Here is a 16916-nt window from a genome sequence, read left to right as displayed (position 1 = left end):
CGCACCTGGCCTAAAGTGGATTCCTGACAGTCATCTTAAGGTCTGGTCCAATCCTCATATTCCAAATACCCGTGGCCAAAAAGGTGGGGGCAGGGAGAGGGGAAGAAAATCTCTCTAGAAATATATGAATTTGGGAGTATAGTATTTACCGTCCTATGACAGTATTCATTAAATTCCATTGTAGGCTGGGCGTGGTGGCTCATGCCTGTAATCCCAGCACTTTGGGAGGCCGAGGCAGGTGGATCACCTGAGGTCAGGAGTTTGAGACCAGCCTGGCCAACATGGTGAAACCCCGTCTCTGCTAAAAATACAAAAAAACGAGCTGGGCGCAGTAGCAGGCGCCTGTAGTCCCAGCCACTTGGGAGGCTGAGGCAGAAGAATGGTGTGAACCCGGGAGGCGGAGGTTGCAGTGAGCCGAGATTGCACCACTGCACTCCAGCCTGGGTGACAGAGTGAGACTCCGTCTCAAAAAAACCCAAAAGTAATAATAATAAATAAATAAATAAATAAATAAATAAAATTCCATTCTAGCACCCTGGCAGTCACAGCTGGCCCCTCATTAAAACTAGAGAGCCTTTCCTCCACCCTCCCCTCGGGGCAGTAGGATGGTGCCATTCTCTACCACTCTGAACAGGTTCTTGTCCTGGGGTTGCCCCCGTGGGTCCCGAGAGAGCTTCTAGGGACGCCTTCTCTGTGATGCCCCATGCTACAGCAGCTGAAGGGTGCCAGTCAGGCATGGCGGGAGCTGGGCAAGAAGGGAATTGACTCCAGGTCATGCTGGGCAAACTCCCGGGAAGGGGACTGACCTGTCAATCACCCAGAGAACTGGGGTAGGCAGGTTCCCCTCTCCCCACACATCAAATTTTCAAGCAGTTCTAAGCACCTCCCAAAACTGCCAGAGCAGAGGGGAGGGAGAGTGGGGTTTTTTGGGAAACTCAGTCGGCCCAGACAAAGTGCTGCCTGATAGGGATAGAATGCAAGTCACATACGTAATGAAACCAATATTGGTAGTGACATTATAAAAAGTTAAAAGAAAGAGATGAAAATATTATCATTTCAACATATAGCTGACCAGGCGTGGAGGTCTACCCCTGAAATCCCAGCACTTTGGGAGGGCAAGGGGGCAGATCATTTGAGGCCAGGAGTTCAAGACCATCCTGGCTAACATGGAGAGACCCTGTCTCTACAAAAAATACAAAAATAAGCTGGGCATCGTTGTGTGCGCCTATAGTTCCAGCTACTTTCGAGGCTGAGGTGGGAGGAAGGCTTGAGTCGGGAAGGCAGAGGCTGCAGTGAGCTGTGGTCGCGCCATTGTATTCCATCCTGGGTGACAGAATGAGACCCTGTCTCAAAACACACACACACATATACAGACACACACATATGTCGCCAATATAAAAAATTATTAATGAGGCATTTTACTTATTTCTTTTGTACTAGTCTTCAAGATCCAGTGTGTATTCTACGCTTATAGCTCAATTTGGAATAGCTAAATGTTAAGCGTTCAACAGCCGTGTGTAGACGTTGGACGACACAGGCCTACAGGCCTACGCTTGGTGCAACCAAATGAAACAACCGAAAGCCTTTCACTTCTGCACTGGGGATGCACCTGCATCTCTCTTCTGTAATTCCCCTCCACTCAGTAGTCATCAAATTCTAAAATCTGGCCGGGCGCGGTGGCTCATGCCTGTAATCCCAGCACTTTGGGAGGCCAAGGCAGGTGGATCGCCTGAGGTCGGGAGTTCAAGACCAGCCTGACCAACATGGTGAAACCCCGTCTCTGCTAAAAATACAAAATTAGCCAGGCGTGGTGGAGCATGCCTGTAATCCCAGCTACTCGGGAGGATGAGGCAGGAGAATCGCTTGAACCCGGGAGGCGGAGGTTGTGGTGAGCTGAGATCGTGCCATTGCATTCCAGCCTGGGCAACAAGAGCAAAACTCTGTCTCAAAAAAAAAAAATCTGAAATCTTTCCTGGCCGGGCATGGTGGCTCACGCCTGTAATCCCAGCACTTTGGGAGGCCGAGGTGGGTACATTACCTGAGGTCAGGAGTTCGAGACCAGCCTAGCCAACGTGGTGAAACCCTGTTGGGGTTAAAATTCTAAAAATACAAAAATACAAAATAAAAATACAAAAATTAAGGCCGGGCGCGGTGGCTCACGCCTGTAATCCCAGCACTTTGGGAGGCTGAGGCGGGCGGATCATGAGGTCAGGAGATCGAGACCATCCTGGCTAACACGGTGAACCCCCTCTCTCCTAAAAACAAATACAAAAAATTAGCCGGGCATGGTGGCAGACACCTGTAGTCCCAGCTACTCGGGAGGCTGAGGCAGGAGAATTCTTGAACCCGGGAAGCGGAGGTTGCAGTGAGCCAAGATCGCGCCACTGCACTCCAGCCTGCGAGACAGAGCGAGACTCGTCTCAAAAAAAAAAAAAAAAAAAAAAAAAATTAGTGGTGGTGGGCACCTGTAATCCCAGCTACTCAGGAGGCTGAGGCAGCAGAAGCACTTGAACTGGGGAGGTGGAGGTTGCAGTGAGCTGAGATCACACCACTGCACTCCAACTTGAGCGACAGAGTAAGAATTTGTCTCGAAAAAAAAAATTTCCTAAACTGACAGATAAATGTTTCTCCATTTCCAGACTTGTGATATCAGGGCCCTCCAGTGCAGGGTTCAGCACAGGCCCCCTTGCTCTGGTCTAAGGATGGTGTTGGAGGTGGTAACATTATTTCAACTCTGGATCAAGCCAAGCCCAAGTCCAGTTCCTCAGGACATTGCCATTATGCGCATCCTCTTTTCCCCTTGAGGCAGTTTATGAAGGGTTTTCTGCCAAGTGTAAGTAAAGAGTCCCAACTGATGTAGAGGCCTAATATTTCCTTTCAAGGATCTGGGTAATCACAGAGGCCCCCTCCTCCAGCCCCCAAATTTCTCTGCTGTTGGTGCTATGCAAACAAGTTTCTTTTGAATTATGAATGATCCTATTCGTGTCTCTAATTGTAGATATATGGGGTACTTGCAAGTCTGTCCAGCCTTTTAAGCAAATGTGTATGTTACTGACATTCTGATATCCACGGAATTCTCCATTTACTCCAAATGGACATCAAGCCCATAAAACAATTCCTCTGGAGCATCAGTAAAGAACAAAATAGCAGGAATATGAAAATTTCTGAACAGAAAAGTTGTATTCCTGTTTTTTGTTTTGTTTTGTTAATGGGATGTTTCTATGCATGAACAATGAACAGTCAGGAAAAGAAATTAAGAAAACAATTCCATTTAGGATGGCACCAAAAAGAATAAAATAGGAATTGGCCGGGCGCGGTGGCTCATGCTTGTAATCCCAGCACTTTGGGACGCCAAGGCAGGCAGATCACCTGAGGTCAGGAGTTCGAGACCAGCGTGACCAATATGGTGAAACGCCTTCTATACAAAAATTAGCCAGGCGTGGTGGCGCATGCCTGTAATCCCAGCTACTAGGGAGGCTGAGGCAGGTGAATTGCTTGAACCCAGGAGGCAGAGGTTGCAGTGAGCCGAGATCGCCCCACTGCACTCCAGCCTGGGCAACAAGAGCAAAACTCCTTCTAAAAATAAATAAATAAATACTTAGGAATTTACCTAACCAAGGAGGTGAATGACTTGTACACTAAAAAGTATAAAACACTGTTGAAGGAAATTAAAGAAGACACAAATAAATAGAAAGACGTTCTGCGTTCATGAATGGGAAGATTTAATATTGTTAAGATGTCAATACTACACAAAGCCATTTGCAGATTGAATACAATCCCTATCAAAATATCAATGGTGTTTGTGGCAGAAATAGAAAAATAGATCCTAAAATTCATATGGAATCTCAAGAGACCCCAAAGAGCCAAAGCAATTTGAAAAAGAACAAATTTGTAAGACTATAGCATCCTGATTTCAAAACACATTATGAATCTACAGTAATTCAAACAGTGTGCTATTGGTATAGAGAGAAACGTATAGACCAATGGAGTAGCATAGAGAGCCCAGAGATAAATTCTTGCATAGCCAAATAATCTTCAACAAGCGGGCCAAGACCACTTGATAAGGAAAGAACAGTTTGTTCAACAAATGGTGCTAGAAAAACTGGATATCCACATGCAAAAGAATGAAGTTAGACCCTTATTTTATACCACATTACATTAGCTAAAAATTAACCTCAAACTCTAAAACACTTTCAAGAAAACATAGGATAAAAACATTATGGCATTGAATTTGCCATATACAATAATTTCTCTTATACAACACCAAAAGTACAGTTAAAAAAAAGAAAAATACGGATGTGAGGGTGATCTGGCTGCGGCACCTGTCACCACATTGATTGCCAGGGTTGATTTGGCTGATCTGGCTGACTAGGCGCGTGTCCCCTTCCTCCCTTGCTGCTCCATGTGTGCTCCTCCTAAAGCTGTGCGCTTGATTTAAGAGGACAACCATCCCAGATAGAGGAGGACTGGTCTCTGGTCAAGGGTATAAGAGTAGCTGCACTCCCCCGCTAGAACCTTCAAACAAGCTCTCAAGGTCCATTTGTAGGAGAACGTAGGGTAGTCAAGCTTCCAAGACTCCAGACACATCCAAATGAGGTGCTGCCTTTCTTAAAAAAAAAAAAAAACAAAGAAAGAAAGAAAGAAAAAATAGGCAAATGAGACTACCTCAAACTTAGAAACTTGTGTGCATCAAAAGACACAATCAACAGAGTAAAAAGGCAACCTACAAAATGGAAGAAAACGTTTGCAAATCATATATTTGGTAAGAGGTTAATATCCACAATATCCACAATTATTTAATATATAAGTAATTTCTACAACTCAACAACAAAATATCAAATAATCCTATTTAAAAATGGGCAAAAACCTAGGCACACTGGTGCACGCCTGTAGTCAACAGCTACTCAAGAGGTTGAATTGGAAGGATCATGTAAGTCTGGGAATTCAAGGCCGGCCTGAGGAATATTGCAAGACTCTGTCTCTGTAAAAATAAATAAAATAAAGTAAAATAAAATATAAAATAAAATAAATAAAATAAAATATAGTTCAATGAAAAAAGAAAAAAAAAACTATAAAAAAATGGGCAAGGGAGTCGTATAGACATTTTTCCAAAGATGACATACACGTGGCCAACAGGTACATGAAAAGATACCCAACATCATTAATCATTAGAAAAGTACAAATCAAAACCTCAATGAGATACCACCTAACACCCATTAGGATAGCTACTATTCCCCCCAACCCCCCCAACCAAAAAAACCCCAGAAGATAACAAATGTTGGTGGGGATGTGGAGACATTGGAAACCTTGTGAATGGCTGGCGGGATAGCAAAATGGTGTGATTGCCATGAAAAACAGCATGATGGTTTCTCAAAAATTTAAAAATACCATTACCATATGACCCAGCAACCTCACTTCTGAGTACATATCCAAAAGAAATAAAACAAGGCTCTCAAAGAGATATTTGCAAACCAATGTTCATGACAGCATTATTCACAATAGCCAAGAGGTGGAGGCAACCCAAATGTCCATCAATGAATGAATAGATAAACAAAATTTGGTATATATACATGATGGAATACTATGCAGCCTCAAAAAGGAAGAAAATCCTGTCACAGGCTATAACATAGATGACACTGAGGACAAATACTGTAGATTCCACCTACATGAGGTTCCTGGAGGAGTCAAACTCATGGAAACAGAAAGTGGAATGGTGATTACCTGGAGCTATGGGGAAGGGAAAAGGAGAGCTGTTGGTTAATGGGTATTGAGTTTCAGTTCTGCAAGGTGAAAAAGTTCTGGAGGTTTGTTTCACAACAAGAGTGAAACTCCGTCTCAAAAAAAAAACATGGTTAAGATTTTAAAAATAGTCCAGTGAAATATACAATGATCCTTTCTGTTATCCATCACCCAGCTCCCACAATCAACAGTTCAAGCTCACAATCTGAGATTACTTTAGGCAAAATCTGTGTAGAGGTAGGGACAGACTGATGACTTTTTTCTTTCATTATCCTCCTGCTGGTAACTTAACCTGGAATCCTAATCTTTTTGTAACCTAATTTCTTTCTTCTTCTTTTTTTTTTCTTTTTAGACAGAGTCTTGCTCTGTCGCCCAGGCTGGAGTGCAGTGGCCTGATTTTGGCTCACTGCAACCTCTGCCTCCTGGGTTGAAGAGATTCTCATGCCTCAGCCTCCTGAGTAGCTGGGATTATAGGTGCCCACCACCACGCCCGGCTAATTTTTTGTATTTTTGGTAGAGACGGGGTTTCACCCTGTTGGCCAGGCTGGTCGTGAACTCCTGACCTTGTGGTCATCTGCCTTGGCCTCCCAATGCATTGGGATTACAGGCATGAGCCACCGTGCCTGGCCACAACTCACCCCGCTAATTTTTGTATTTTTATTTTATTTTATTTTATTTTTTGAGACAGAGTCTTGCTCTGTCACTCAGGCTGGAGTGCAGTGGCATAATCTCAACTCACTGCAACCTCCACCTCCCAAGTTCAAGAGATTCTCATGCCTCAGCCTCCTGAGTAGCTGGGATTACAGGTGCCCGCCACCACACCTGGCCAATATTTGTATTTTTAGTAGAGACCGGGTCTCACCATGCTGGCCAGGCTGGTCTCAAACTCCTGACCTCAGGTGATCCACCTGACTCAGCCTCCCGAAGTGCTGGGATTACACGATTACAGGCCTGGCCCCTTTTTGTAACCTAATTTGTGAAGTAACATCATACTCAAGGGAAGGGAGTTACATAAGGGTGGGAATCTCAGTAGGAGAAGATCACTGAGGGCCACCTCAGAGGTTGCCCACCACACTATTGGACTATTATTTGAAAGTTGTAGCTTTAGCACTTACGCTTAGCATGTTTTTACCATAACTTTTATTAGGTACTTTGAATGACCATTTCATGAGGTATTGGTCTTTCCATTTTACAGCCGGATGTATTATGTAATTTGTTCAAGTTCACAGGACAATAATCATAATTAGAACTCATACATCTTAGACTACTGTGTTCTATTTTGCAGGGTATATTTTTATTACTATTACATGAAAATCATATTATTTAACATCAAAGTGTTCTATGGCACTATATCAATAATGGGTTTTGGAGAAATTTTCTTTTTGGATTGTTACTTGTAAACGTACTCTTCTTTGTGTGTCACAATTGGTATGTTTGAATCAGAACGTACATATTACATTTGGCTGTTAAAATATCTCAAGTTTCTTTTGATTTTGAGTCCTCTTCTTCCAACTCATTTAAAATTTTTTTTATTTTTAATTTTTGTGGGTGCATATTAGGTATATACATTTATGGTGTCCTACTTATTTAAAAAATGTCATTGACTTATAGAAGATACTTGTTTAATTGGTGTATAAAATATCTCACATCCTAGATTTGCTTGTTTGCGCCCTCCTGGTGTCATTTAACTTTACATTCCCCACCATTTTCTGTAAATGAAAGCTTCAGAAGCTTGATTAGATTCAAGTTCAATTTCTTTGGCAAGAATAGTTCGTAGGTCATACAGACATTAGTATAGAACTCCCTACAAAATGCAAGCAATGTTGGATTATTCCAGGAAGCATTTGGAATCTCTCTCAAAAACTCACAATAATAGGGAATAAAAATAGCCCTAGTGTCCAGCCACTAGCTTCAATTTTTTTCTCCTCCTTGCTAATGTTGGCCAGCGTTGATTACCTATTTTTGTCATTGTCCAAGCAGATATCATAAGCCAAGAACCTCACTGAATATACAATGTGCATTAAAGAACAAGTAGATACATATCTTTCTTGTTTTTTATCACAAGCGACAGAAACAAACTGTGCCTAACATTAAAAGTACTGTATTAAAAGGTTGTAAGATGGATTTAAGCTTTCACCACCCATATTCAACATAGTACTGGAAATCCTAGCAAAAGAAATCAGGCAAGAGAAAGGAATAAAAGGCATCCAAATGGGAAAAGAAGGAGTCAAATTGTCCCTGTTTGCAGATGACATGCTTATATTTAGAAAAATCTATATGGTGTCAGACTCCTTATACAAAGAAAAAAACAGAAAAATCTAGAGTCCACCACAAAACTCTTAGAACTAATAGACAAATTAAGTAAAGTATCAGGATGCAAAATCAACATACAAAAATCAGTAGTGTTTCTATACACCAGTGAAGAACTGGCTGAAATAGAAATCAAGAAGGCAATCCCACTTACAATAACTATGCACACACAAAAGCCCTGCACACAGATTTAACCAAGAAGGTGAAAGCTCTCTACAGGGAAAACTACAAAGCACTGATGAAAGAAATTGTCAAGGACACAAACAAAAGGAAAGACACCCTATGCTCATGGATTGGAAGAATTAGAATTGTTAAAATGGCCATACTACCCAAAGCAATCTACAGATTAATGAATCTACCAAAATACCAGTGACATTCTTCATAGAAAGAAAAACCCTAAAATTCATATGAAACCAAAAAGGAGCCTGAATAGCCAAAGCAATCTTGAGCAAAAAGGACAAAGCTGGAGGCATTTTTCCATCTGACTTCTGAACATATTACAAGGCTACAATAACCCAAAGAGCATTGTACTGGTATAAAAATAGACACATAGACCAGTGGAACAGAATAGAGAACCCAGAAATAAATCCACATATTTATAGCCAACTGATTTATGACAAAGGTGCCAATAACATACACTGAGGAAAGGACACCCTCTTCAATAAATGGTGCTGGGAAAACTGGACAGTCATAGGCAAAAGAATGAAAGTAGACCTCTTTCTCTCACCATATACAACAATCAACTCAAGACGGATTAAAGATTTAAATGTAAGGCCCCAAACTATAGAACTACTAGAAGGAAACACTCCAGGACATTGGTCTAGGCAAATATTTTATGGCTAAGACCTCAAAAACAGAGGCAACTAAAACAAAAATAGACAAATGGGACTATATTAAACTAAAAGGCTTCTGCACAGCACAGAAAATCAACAGAATGAAGAGATAACCTGTTGAATGGGAGAAAATATTTACAAACTATTCATCTGACAAGAGACTAATATGCAGAATATACAAGAAACTCAACTCAGCAGTGAAAAATCTGGCTGGGTGCGGTGGTGCACACCTGTAATCCCAGCATTTTGGGAGGCCAAGGTGGGTGGATCACCTGAGGTCAGGAGTTTGAGACCAGCCTGGCCAACATAGTGAAACCCCATTTCTACTAAAAATACAAAAATTAGCCTGGCATGGTGGCACACGCCTGTAGTCCCAGCTACTCAGGAGGTTGAGGCATGAGAATCGCTTGAACTCGGGAGGCAGAGGTTGCAGCGAGCTGAGATCATGCCACTGCACTCCAGCCTGGGTGACAGAGTGAGACTTTGTTTCAAAATAAAGTAAAATAAAATAAAATAAAATAAAATAAAGCTATGATCAGTACAACACAAATATCCTTATTCATTCATTAATTTGTTCAATAGTTATTTATAAGTCCTACCATATATTACTCACTGCTCTGGTCTCAAGCATTAATAAGATGTTGATCAGAACAGAGCCAAGGACAGAGCCCTATTGCACCTACTCCCAGAAATACGTTGGCTGCTGATCAGCTCTTTAGAGAACATGGTTATTTTATCTATTATCACTTCACCTAACCTATTTCCTCTAGCATCCCTGACTCCATTTTGTTTAGGAACATGTCTTCAGGCTTTTGGCACGTGCCTTAATGAAGTGAGATCCACACTGCCAAGCAACCCACCTTTTTCCAGACTAGTAGATTCTGTGTTTCTAACAACATTGTGGACCGGGATGTGGGTTTGAACTAGGTGTACACCTCAGCTTTGCACTTCTTGCTGTGAACCTGTGGCAAGTCACTTCAATTCTCAGAGTCTCAGGTTCCTCATCTCCAAAGAGGGCAACAAACCTAATCTTGCAAGGCTGTTACGAGAATTAGACATAATATACTTAAAATGTCCAGTACATACTACTTGTTTTTGCCTTTTATTTCAGGTCAGTTTCTGGGAGCACAGATAGTACATACTACTTTTTGAACTTGTATATAAAAAACATTAGAAAAGCAGCATTGATTTCCAGTTAGGGGAAATTAGATTTTTTCAATTCCTATATAAATTCATGAGAAGTTTTAATTCAAGAATTTGCAAATCAGAGAAATAGAATATACAAAAATGATGAGCAAATATTAAGACTATTTTATTATCTTTAATTTCAATGAGTTTTCTATTTACTTAAAATATACAATATATGGTCATTGTAGTTATATATAATGATAGCTTACTATCATTATTGTATTAATATGCAGTAAAATACTTTCCCAAGCCTCAGTGAAAACTAAGCAAATTTTATTTTCTCTGTGTTTCATATGTAAAATAAATACCTTGTACAGGATTCTGGAAAATGCTATGCTATGCCATTTTTTTTTCTTATTCTAAAAGGAAGGTAACTAGACACTGCTCGAAGAACTTAAATATTTGCATCTGGTTTTTAAAAAGTAGAGGGAAACAGAAAGCTGACAACTATATCTAGAGAGGGATATCAGGTCGGGGGAAAGAAGGGAGGCAGGCTGCTTTTTCACTATATAGCTGTTGTAACTTTTGAATTTTGTACCATGTGCATATATTATTATTATTCTATTTATTTATTTATTTATTTGAGATGGAGTCTCCCTCTGTCACCCAGGCTGGAGTGCAGTGGTGAAATCTCGGCTCACTGCAACTCTGCCTCTCGGGTTCAAGTGATTCTCCTGTCTCAGCCTCCTGAGTAGCTGGGATTACAGGCGCCCGCCACCACGCTCAACTAATTTTTGTATTTTTAGTAGAGACGGGGTTTCACCATATTGGCCAATCTGGTCTCGAATTCCTGACCTTGTGATCTGCCCACCTTTGCCTCTCAAAGTGCTGGGATTACAGGTGTGAGCCACTGATTGAAAAAATAGTTAATCTTTTTAAATAGTGGAAAAATAATTTTAAATAACACTATCCTTTTCACTGAGTTTACTTCTATAAAATCTGAAAGCCTTAAATACAAAGAAGGCGAACTAAATTCCCTGAAAAGTCCCATTCAAGTCTGATAATATATGGATTAAATCAGTTAAATGAACCACATTAAAATAGATTGGCTTTATAACAATTTCTAATCTCTGCCTGCTGGGCGTTCAAATGAAAACTAAACTGTTTCTACAAAGATGCCCAATTCATTGCAAGTATTTTACCAAGAACAACAAAATTTTAAACATGGACACTTTTTAGATACAATGAACAGGATAGTAAGCTATATTGATTGATTGATTGATTGATTGACTGATTTTGAGACAGAGTCTTGCTCTTTGCACAGCCTCGGCTCACTGCTACCTCCGCCTCCCGAGTTTAAGCGATTCTCCTGCCTCTGCCTCCCGAATAGCTGGGATTACAGATGCCCACTACCACACCCAGATAATTTTTATATTTTTAGTAGAGATGGGGTTTCACCATGTTGGCCAGGGTGGTCTCGAACTCCTGACCTCAGGTGATCTGCATGCCTTGGCCTCCCAAAGTGATGAGATTACAGGCATGAGCCATCATGCCTGGCTAGTAAGCTAGATTTAGACATTAAAATTCAAAATCTATTTTTTCAGAATAGTTTGGGCAACTGTATAAGCCTTTGTGATTGTATATTTGATTGTTGCTGATAAAATTGTATGTGAACAATCAACAATTTACATAAACCCTGACTGCCTATTTAAGGCAAATAAAACAAGAGTTTTCTAAACAAGATTGTGCACAAGAGAGAGATATTAAAAATTTCGGCCGGGCACAGTGGCTCATGCTTATAATGCCAACACTTTGGGAGGCTGAGGTGGGAGGATCACTTGAGGCCAGCAGTTTGAGACCAACCTGGGCAACACGGGGAGACCCTGTCTCTACTAAAAATACAAAAATTAGCCAGACGTGGTGGCACACACCTGTAGTCCTAGTTACTCAGGAGGCTGAGGCAAGAGGATCACTTGAGCCCAGGAGTTTGATGTTGCAGTGAGCTATAATTGTGCCACTGCACTCCAGCTTCAGTGACAGAGTGAGACCTTGTCTAAAAAGAAAAAAAAGCGATCCTCCCATCTCAGCACCCTAAGTAGCTGGGACTGCAGGTGTGTGCCACCACATCCGGCTAATTTTTTCTATGTTTAGTAGAGACAGGTTTTGCCGCGTTGCCCAGGCTGGTCTTGAACTTGAGCTCAAACAATCTGCCTGCCTCAGCCTCCAAAATTGTTGGGATTATAGGCCTGAGCCACTGCACGCCAGCCGGGAGACATAGATTATCGGTAGACACTCAGTGGATGATGGCTCAGAATTTCTTTCCACTTTGTTTAGTTACAGAAGAAAATGATTTATTTCCTGCCATAGTCATATAAAACAATTTGCTTTTAAACTACTATGAAAGGCCTGGCGTGGTGACTCAGGCCTGCAATCCCAGCACATTGAGAGGCTGAGGTGGGTGGATCGCTTGAGCCCAGGGGTTTGAGACCAGCCTGGACAACATAGTGAGTCCTCATCGTACAAAAAATAAACATAAAGTTAGCTGGGTGTGGTGGAATGAGCCTGTAGTCCCAGCTACTTGGGAGGCTGAGGTGGGAGGGTCACTTGAGCCTGGGAGGTAGAGGCTGCAGTGAGCCATGATTGTGCCACTGCACTCCAGCCTGGGTGACAGGGTGAGACCTTGCCTTAAAAAGGAAAGAAGAAAGAAAGAAAAGAAAGAAAAAAGAAAGAGAGAAAGAAGGAGAGAGAGAGAAAGAAAGAAAGAAAGAAGAGAAAGAAGGAAAGAAAGAAAGAAAAGAGGGAGGGAGGGAGGAAGGAAGGAAAGAAGGAAGGAAAAGAAAGAGAAAGAGAAAAGAAAACAGAAATAAGCTACATATGAGATTTGATGCTAAGCAAATATAGTTGTGTTGGGAGAAAACTTCCCCCAACTTGCCCGGTGCAATGGTATTATCTCCCTTGTGAAGTTCCTGGCACTGTAGTAGGTACCCAGCCAAAATAAGACCCCTTCCTGCTTCCACATCAACCTCAGTAGCCAAGGTTTCCTAACTCCTGCCTTTAAACTGAAGAAACTGTGTCAATGTCTCCTAATGTAATAGTTCCATAGCTGGCCGGAAAGAAAACCAAACTTAAAGAGCTACTTGAGTAGAGGAGGTAGACCAAACCTGTTGTATTAGTTGGCATTCAGGGAAAACTCAAAGTCACAAGGCATCACCTCAAGACCATCCAGAAAAGCTCCTTAGGCCCTTGATCCAGAAAGCACCCAGTTGGTCTCCTAGAGAGCGCTGTAGGGATTCTGAAATCATCACATGTGGTTTTTAACCCAGCCCCAGTTGGATGTAGATATAAGAACCAAGAATTTGCCCTGTAGGTGTATGACAAGTTGCTTTTTCATAAGTTGTGTTGAGACCCAGCAGGCAAAGACGCACCTGTTCAAAGCTAATATTCTGTTAAACAATAACCAGGGATTACTCATGAAGTTCCTCCAGATGTCTGAAGACTCCCAGGGGCGAAAGGCCCCAATTGAAAGGCCTGGCAGTTGTTCAAAAGCCACACTGGATTACTACAGCTTCCAGCTGCTCAAATTGAAACTGCCCAGGTCACAGAGTTCTAGGAGCAGTGTAGTGAGCCTTTAACCACATGTTACTTTAACCTGCAACTTCCAAACTCTTTGAATTTTTTTTTTTCTTTTCCAGGACATGAAAAAAACTCAGAATAATAATAAAAAAAAGCATAGCAGTAACTACTTTTTCCTGTGTTGCTGCTTGTGCCAGACCCTGTAGAAGTGCATAATATGCTACGTCAACTCCATTAATATTTCTTCATAACAATCTGCAAGGAAGTATTATTGTTCTTATTTTACAAATGAAAAAGCTGAGACTCAGAGAGGTTAGGTAATTTGCTGAAGTTCACGTAGCTAACAAGTTGCAAAGATAGGATCTGAATTCAGGATGGATTGGCATGAATACCTACGATCTTTGTACTCAGTACACAGCTTCATACTTATATGCAGGGTTACAACGTGCTTGGTAAGGCAAGAAATCTCTACCAACACAGGATTTTTTTGAGGATTAACCAAGAAAACATAAATAAGCACACAGCCTGTTGCCTGATATACATTAGGAACTCAGTAAATGCTTGTTTGTTTTAAAATCATTACCCTACCTTCTGGAAAATGTGCCATGGAATGGGACAGGCCCACAATGGTTTTTCTGTAGAGTTTTTAGTGGGTTCTGGGGACAACTATTATATATTTTAAAATAGCAATGCTCACATGCTCCATAGTAAATCAGTTGGCCAAGTTAAAAATAGATTCTAAACATAGCAAGAGCAGAAATTCAATCTAAGATACTAAGTCATGGAAAGCAGTTGACAGTGGTTACAACAGAAAAAGGGAAGCTCAGGCACACACTGATTCTACATGTGGATAACATTCTCCAACCTCCATTTCAGGTTTGTTCTATTCTCTATAGCAGAAAACACACACACATATATATGCATACATGCATATACATATGCTTGCAAATAAATAAACTAAGATGACACATTCTATTTATCTGCAACAGCACCATTAACAAACCTATTAATTTTGAGGTTTTGGTACTTATTAGCGCGTACTAGATACACTACAACAATATATAGTTCCTCAACATTTTTAGGTGTAAGAGAGAGGATGGTTAATGCTTAAAATATTTGGGGTGCAGATACACAGATGGCTAGACTGGTAGATAACTAGAAAGGATGGGGGCAGAAGCTATATACCCTCTGTGATCAGTCAATTTACAGTGGCAGCCTTAGAGAGTTGGGTTAACGCTGCCATTCTGTCATTTGAAACCCCGGGAACTGGCATGCCAGATAAAACTCCAATCACTGTGCCAAGGACTCAGGAGAAGGCATGGAGCTTAGGTTCTCCCTCAGCCTCCTACTTTTAAACTGTTGTTTGGAGCACACAATTACTTTTCTCTCAGTTGCTAGGGTGGGTGCTTCAGCTGTGGGTGTGACTATTTAGGGAGGAAGCCGTGAAATGTACATCCTTAAATCACATAGTTTTATTCCATGTAAGTGCATAATATGCTACGTCAACTCCATTAATATTTCTTCATAACAATCTGCAAGGAAGTATTACTGAAGAGAAGACTGAGAATGTCAAGAAGAGAATGACTGAGGGATGTCTATTATAAACTGGAGTAATGGCACATCACACCGAATAAACCTTTCCATGAGATACTAACATAAAAGCAGATCCATTATAAATATAAAAGAAGAATGATACAGAGAAGATCAGCATGGTCCCTGAGCGAGGATGACACATGAATTCATGAAGCTTTCCATATTTTTAAAAACACCAAAACAGGCTGGGGCAGTGGCTCACGCCTGTGATCCCAGCACTTTGGGAGGCCGAGGTGGGTGGATCATCTGAGGTCAGGAGTTCGAGACCATCCTGGCCAACATGGCGAAACCCCGTCTCTAATAAAAATACAAAAAATTAGCTGGGCATGGTGACACATGCCTGTAATCCCAGCTATTCGGGAGGGTGAGGCAGGAGAATTGCTTGAACCCGGGAAGCAGAGATTGCAGTGAGCTGAGATCGTGCCACTGCACTCCAGCCTGGTCGACAAAGCGAGGCTGACTCTGTCTCAAAAAAACAAAACAAAACACCAAAATAACAACAACAAAAAAACCTACAGAAAGACTTATGACACAATTGATAATTTAGGATCAATAACTTTCTCCTTTTTTTTAAAAAAAAGCTGGAAATATATTTATTTGTAAAACACCATGTGAAATAGAATAATTGAGGATAAAAACACAGGAGAGTGGTTAGCAGTGCAGGTTTTGGAGTCAGGCTACTTGTGTTTGGTCAATACTAACTGCAGGTCTTTGGACAAGAACTCTCACTTCTCTAGGTCATGGTGTCCTAAAATGTCACAGTATACACTTCATAGAGTCATTGTGACTGTTAAAGTCCTATATGCTAGCTATGATCCTAGCACGTAGGATTCTAAACATTAGCTATTACCATTTTGTAAAAGTAACAGAGGCAACAGATTACTAAATACTTGAGATAAGCAGATTACTGTAATTGAGGACTGATTTTCCTAGAAGCTAAGGAAAAAAAAAAGGTTTTACTTTCTGACAAAGAAACAATCAGCATACATCAATGAAGACTGCCCAAACTTAAATAGGAGATTAGTAAAGGAATCTTTGAATACAGGACATTGCATCAAATAGCAGGTATCACAATGACAGCTTTGCACACCACAAAAATAATTGTTTACGTGTAGTGCCTTCTGTCCACTCTCTAAAAGAGCTGAGGGGGTAGAGCACTATATTGTAACTCATGTAGCAGAACTGAGACATATGCTCTGAATTCTTTGCCTTCTGACTTCTTATGGTTAGGACACGGAAAAATCCAGGAAACTGAACATATGAAACTTGCAAATGACTGATATCTTAAGTGTATGTTTGGCAGAAGCAGATCATGCTTTATTCATAATTAAGTTATCTAAATTTTTGGCTCGACAAGTATTTGTTTCCTACATTGAACAAAGGTATATTGCTTATAAGGATGAATAAGACGCATTATTTTTTTTGCCCTTATATGGTCCACATGAGGATTAAAGAAACACCACATGCTGGTCAAGCGCAGTGGCTCACGCCTGTAATCTCAGCACTTTGAGAGTCCAAGATGGGCTGATCACCTGATGTTGGGAGTTTGAGACCAGCCTGACCAACATGGAGAAACCCCATCTCTACTAATAATACAAAAATTAGCTGGGTGTGGTGGCACATGCCTGTAATCCCAGCTACTCGGGAGGCTGAGGCAGGAGAATCGCTTGAATCTGGGAGGCGGAGGTTGCAGTGAGTCAAGATCGTGCCATTGCACTCCAGCCTGGGCAACCAGAGCGA

The 16916-nt window shown here is 41.2% G+C and overlaps 1 non-coding gene across 1 annotated transcript; it reads left to right on the top strand.

Moving 5' to 3' along the window:
• The first annotated feature begins 15238 nt into the window (after positions 1-15238).
• Positions 15239-15344, top strand: LOC129023248 (U6 spliceosomal RNA). Its single transcript, XR_008496733.1, has one exon. It is a non-coding gene; the product is annotated as a U6 spliceosomal RNA (small nuclear RNA).
• The last annotated feature ends 1572 nt before the right edge of the window (positions 15345-16916 follow it).

Source organism: Pongo pygmaeus, chromosome 1 (assembly GCF_028885625.2).
Source record: "Pongo pygmaeus isolate AG05252 chromosome 1, NHGRI_mPonPyg2-v2.0_pri, whole genome shotgun sequence".
In the NCBI taxonomy this organism is placed as follows: domain Eukaryota; kingdom Metazoa; phylum Chordata; class Mammalia; order Primates; family Hominidae; genus Pongo; species Pongo pygmaeus.
Note: the sequence above shows the minus strand (reverse complement) of the source record. Positions and strands in the feature narration are given on the sequence as shown.